Here is a 6,486-nt window from a genome sequence, read left to right as displayed (position 1 = left end):
TTGAATCCATCTGAAAATAAGAAAAAATCCAAATAAAGCAGGTAATTAAATTATAGTGGTGATCAAAGGAAGACCGTTTATTCTCGGTTTTTTTCCCTCCATATTTCCGTTTCTGTTTGCTCTGAAGAGCTGAAGTGACTCACCGGCTTTGTCCGGTGAAATATTGTTGATTTTTCTGCTTGTGTAATAACTCAGCTCGCTGGCAGCAGGCAGGAAAAACAGAAAGAAGAAGAGTTCAGAGCATGTGATGCAATGCTGCCATCTAGCGGCGGCGCGGCGGCACTGAAGGGAGCTCAGATCAGCTGTGCTGACTTCCTGCTACTCAGAACTTCCGGTCGCTGTTTAGGTTTAGGCGGAAGTGGGGGAAAGAAACGGGTTCATGCTCTGATGTGGAGAGAGACTGGAATTATAAACAGATTAGATTATTAATCATATTACTGATCAGATTATTGTGATCCAGCAAATATTAAAGGTTCATGATTCAGTGGAAGAACTGATCGATGGCAAACACAGAGAACATTCATCTTTTTATCCATCCAGTTTTCCAGGCTCTATATTTAAATCCTGACCTCAGTAGAAACACCTGTCATAAAATAATGTTAAACTTTATTAACTAGTTAAACGTTGACTGGGCTCATGTTTTCAACCATTAAAATGTCCTCCCTGGATACAATAAACCATTATATTTTAAATAATAGTTTATTCTCCTGAGATTCAGCTTCTGGCTCCCTGGCAGCTGATGGACGTGTTCAATAAGTGAGAAGCTGTGAAGTGAACAAACGGATCAATCCAATCAGATTAAATCAGATCGATGGTCTGCCTGAGAACAGACTGTTTATTCTGATAATCCCTTTAATTTGATTTCATCCAGTTTGTTAAATTACACAGCTAAATATACCCAGAATGCGGTTCAGTTCAGTATGTCAGTATTTGTGAATCATGTGAGCTGAGGTGACGAGACAAAAATCAATGATTGTTGAGGATGTTGGAAATGCGGTTCCAGCTTTTCACCAGCAGATGGCGGTGCAACTCTGCCAACAGACGGAAGAAGAAGAACTGAATCAGTTAACAGGTGTTCTGAGTCCATCATGGTGAGTTTGACGGATTTTAACACGTTAAAGCGACTAAATTGATTCTGTTTTATCACTCGGTTGAAATAATTTGAGCTGAACTCCAGAATTCAATAAACGTAATGAAAAATATAATTAATTCCAGCTTAAAGTTTGATATTTCACGATTAATCTGACAATCTGGAACTCATTAATTTATTTGTTAATATTATGCGTTTCTTAAACGCCAGTTTAAGTATAAAATATTAACAAATATTCATATTTCAGTTTTTCTAACACTTTGAAGGCTACCGTTTCCAAATTAATAACAAAAGAAAAAACACAATTATTTCTAATGGATTATTGTGTCAGAGTGGAATGAAATGTAAGCGCTTTCAGCTTTCCAGAAATGTTTTTTCCACTTTAGAGCTGAACAAAAAATAACATGAACACATATTTTGTTTTGTTGACAGTCGTCCTTATGACTTCATGGCTTTTTATGTCCAGTTCTTGATGGGACGTATTTTGAAAACTAACATAAATGGGAAAATTGTACTAAAGGCAGCTTTATATTCAATTAAACTTTATGAAGGAAACAGTACTGTGGTCCATTTTAGAGAAAAAAAAATAGTAATATATTTATATTAGAAACATTTACATGCATGATTTATATTCAAAATTATGAATATAAAATCATATTTTTGATGGGATATCAATATTTCAACAAGCTGGAGAACATAGAACAGCTTTACTGTCTGAAAGATTTTTAATCTATTTTCAGTTTGAGAAACGAACCAAAAGTGTTTCCAGTCATTCTGTGTTTCTGGTTTTCAGTTTGCTGCCTTTCCACTCAGGGAAGCTAATTTAGAGATTACCTGTGAGGAGAAAATAAGAGAATATAACAAAACGTTTCAGATTGCATCGTTTTCTGATTATATGAAATAAAATCTGAACTATGACAAAACCATCATGTTTCATATTGAATTGTACTAAATTCAATATGAGAAACAATGTCTGCATGCAGGATATCTGCTTTGAATTATCTACTGAAAACCAACTGACATTTATAGGCTAGGCTAGGCGAGGCTAACTGCTGTTTTTACAAGTTTTCAGGCTTTCAAGTCAGAAACCTCAGATTATTTAGTTGAATCTTGTGAGAGAGATACCATGAAGTGGAATAAAGTGATCCAGATTTCTTTGAGTTTATATGACAAAAATCTGAAAAGTGTGGCGTGCTTGTATCTCCAGTATGAACCCATACCTGATTGAAGCTCCTTTACCTGTGAGTCTGTAAAACATCTTAAACTCTGACCAACATGATAAAAAGAATCTTTGAACTTTGACTAGGCCTTTAGGATCCTTTATCTGAACAGTCCTTATTCAGCTCATTAAAATTCTTTTAGAGGCACAAATGTTTCATTATGTTATTTTTTTTTTATTTATATGTTTTGTTTCTTTTGTTGCTTTAAATTAAGAAAACTTAAAGCTTTTGGGAAGACGGGAAGGATACAAAAAAGTAAATAGTAAAAGTAAAAAAGTTTCCAACTTGATGACATAAAAAGATATTTCTAAAATATATGTAAATGGAACCTTAGGTACTTAAACATAATTTAGTTATATCTATTTAAAAATAAAAGTTTTTTTTTATTTTTCATGTTTTTAAAGGTTCAGTCATCTGCGCCTTTACTAATTAAGTGAGTTTTAAGCAAACTGTTTGCTATGGACTGTGTTTATTTATGAGATTAAATTAGATTGTAATTGGTTTATCACAAATTATGCTGAAAACATTGTTTATCTTTCACTTCACCTAAAATCACAATAAAATATTTTGAGATTTTACAGTTTTTCTACCTAGTGATCAATTTGAAACTAATTCCTTTAAATATTCCTGCCGTTCTTGTTACCTTCTACACATTTAAAAGCAGTTTTTCTCTAAACAAACCAGACTGCAGAGCTTGTAGGTGACACTGGAGATCAGATGTAGCAGATGTTGATATGTAAACAGCAGCGTGGCGACCGGGACGCAGCGGTTCCTGAAACACAGAACCGACTCGGCTGCTCAGAGATGCTGAGATAAGAAAGTTTAAGCCGCTGATGGGAGAAATTCACCTGGAGGCTAAAATCACAGCTTCCCTTTGAAATCTCTAGTTCAGCTGCAGGAGTTTCTACCTGCATCCCTTCTGGACGGAGAAGCGATGCAGGCAGAAGGTTTATTTCTAAATAACTATAATCTGCAGGGAGATAAAATTTAAAGTACAAGATTCCTCCAATCATTACTAGACACCAAATCAATGCAGAAGTTCCTTCTTAGCTCCACATTTGTCTGAATTGACTCACAGATTTGTCTGATTCTGCATAATTTACAGTTTTTCTTTCTGCTATGTACTTTAAGAAATACAATAACTACAATAACTCTTTGAGAAATGTTGAATTGATAGCAGTTACAACATTTAATTTCCCTTTGGGATTAATAAAGCATTTTTGAATTGAATTGTTTAATAGAACACAATACTTAATTTAAAAAAATAATTACTTTTTATTTTTAAAAATAGTATTATTGATTGTTTAATGGCTAAAAATGTAAAAAATAAATGAATAGAAAAAGACTTAATTTTTACTTTTTAAAATAAATTACTTCAATAATGTTTAAAATGTAAAAAAACAAATCTAAAAATAAAAATCTGATTTAAATTCTTTATTTTTTTGAATAAAGACAATTTTTAATGTTTTATTTATAATAAAAATAAATTAATACAAAAAAGGTATGTAGCTAATAAAATAATCATATTTAATAAAAAAAAATACTCATGCAAATTATTTTTTTATTAATTTACAAATAGCATTTAATTAAAATATAGTTGCTTTATTTTTCAACAAAAGACACATTTTTACTATGTTTTATATGTTAAAAAAATTCAAAAACTTGTGATGTAGAATGAAAAGGAATGCAAACTGAAGACTTGAGTGTTTTATTTGGAGTGATGAGAATGTTTCCAGGCAGGTGAGCTGGATGTGTTTCAGCAGGTGGGACTGCAGCAGGCTCCAGCCGCTGGGATCAGACCAGCCCGGCGGGCGGCGCTTTCTGCTACCTGGCTGGGATCCTGGATCCTTCCCCCCCACACACCGACTTTCAGAAGTGCTCCGGACTTCCTGGTACGGGACCATGGATACTCACCGCTAACACTCCAGGAACGAGAGGGGATTTTACCGGCAGGCGATGTGAAGCAAGCGGAGCCTTCGAGTTGGAAGCAAGGTGAGCGGGTTCGGAGGTTGAGGCGGAGTCGGAGCGGAAACTTGTCCGGATCCCCGACACTAAACGCGGCTGTCAGTCATCGGGGAAACGGTGGTGCTTCTGCGGGGCGGGATGAAGGCGGCGCCGGGGCTTTTCAGCTCTCCACCTGGGATCTGAATGAATTTATTCATCTTGGTCAAATATAGTGTAGAAAATGTTGTTCATGTTTTATTATTTAAACTTTGTACTTATTTGTATTCACCGAGGCCTACCTAGCCAACCCCCCACTGCTACCGTGGAGCTAACGCAGTTACGCTAACACACTTCCGGTTGCAACCCACAAAATAAAAGTACTCTCAGATAATATCTTACCAACTTGGTTAATTAGCTGCTAATTGGGCTTAAACGAAGAATAAATTTTAATTAAATTATACAAGAAAAGCTTAAATTAATATCACACAAATTATTTCTGAAATCAACACTACATCTTAATCAGTGACTAGTTCAGTTTCAGTCTTAACCAGAACATAAATCTCTCTTCAATTTCTTGAAGAGAGATTTATGTTCTTTAATTATTAACTCCTGCAATACTGATGCAGACATTTAATTCCCTGTTAGATTTATGAGAGAGGTACAAAAACTGTCCAAAACATTTAGAGCAAAGTTCAAGAATATGAAAGAATATTAATAGTCCTTAATTTTCCTGCAGATACAGTTAGGATCTTATTTTAAAATGTTAAAGGAAAAGTAGCTATGCCACAAATTTAGCTAGCAGCAATAGTTGCCAACTAAAGTGATGGCTGAAGCGCACAAATCCAGGAATCTGAATGAACTTGGCACCTTTGGGCAGAAAAACATGGTTTCAAAGTACGTGATTTATTGAAATAAAAAAAGAAACATACATATAATGTTTAAATAACTACTATAACAGGCATATAACTGAATGTTCTACAAAAACATCCATGTAAAATTATCTGTTTTGACACAATAGATTTTACGGAAGTTGATTTGGTTTATTTTCTTTTTAAGAATTTAGTGATTTATTCAAATGTAAAGACAAAAAACAAACAAACCCAAATGTTACCATTTGACAGTAATTATTGACAATTATTATTTTTTCTTAAATTACAGTAGGGGTCAACAGCAGGCAGTTGTGACTTTGAATATCAAATAACAGTAACTCTACTTCCGGTCCTGACTGGGCTAATTTTTGTAGTTTTATTCGCTGTCCTGCAGTGGACTCCATACAAAGTGCTCAACCAATCAGCGCCTCCACTCGGATCCCTTCTGGCTTCTGATTGGCTGCGCTGGCCTGCCAGTCCGAGTGATGAGGTCCGAGCTGCTTCTGCTTTTCAGCGTTTTTTTAATGAAACAAGGACTGCAGTTGTTTTTGTTTTAAAGCCAGAATTCATACGGATATAACCCGCGGTTATCCGATGCGGCTTTTAACGGGACTTGGCTGTATAAAGTTGGTCATTATGGGATGTTTTCTGCTTCACGAAACGGGATAGTTACCTTTCGCAGCAAGGTATGTGAAGTTTACGGAAATGCTAGCCGGTAGCCATTGGTGTTCTTTCGAAATAAAACGTAGGTCGTGTGGGAAGTAAGGTTTATTTTGGGTAAGCTATATTTGTTTTGCTAGCTATGCATAGAAAATACTTAATACAATTAATTTGGTGATTGTAAGATATAATTCACAGCGGTTGTGTGTTTTGTTTTGTGGATTTAATCTTTATTTTGAAAACCGCGGTAACAAAAATAACCTCATCGCTGCCAGCTTGACTCTGTCCTATACTGCTTCAGGATAATGCGGCTTAAGGCAGATTTACAATTTGAAAACACAAGGTGTGTGTTGCAGGTTGGCTCAAACAGCTTTAAAGTGGTAGCTTTCAGTTTGCCGAGCAGTTAAAAGGTAAACAATCTCCCGGAAACACCTGGAAGAAGGTTTCATTGCCCTCTGTGATTGTTTTCTTTTCCAGGATGTCTGAAATCAGCACACCACATGTATGGATGTGTCAGGGTCAGGCTTTCTGCTTCATCAGCTTTCATTTTCTAGCTTTGAATCATCGCAGGGATCAACTTCTTCCCTGTTCTGATTTAAAACTTTGATAAAATGCCAGAGAATCAAATCAACATTCCAGGTAAAGTCAAGTCAGGTTGTGTGAAAACAGCAGGAGGAATAGATTTACCATTATTAAAGAGAGT

The sequence above is a fragment of the Poecilia formosa genome, unplaced genomic scaffold, assembly GCF_000485575.1.
Source record: "Poecilia formosa unplaced genomic scaffold, Poecilia_formosa-5.1.2 Scaffold355, whole genome shotgun sequence".
Classification (NCBI taxonomy): Eukaryota; Metazoa; Chordata; class Actinopteri; order Cyprinodontiformes; family Poeciliidae; genus Poecilia; species Poecilia formosa.
The sequence above is the reverse complement of the archived record's forward strand: the minus strand, read 5'-3'. Positions refer to the sequence as shown.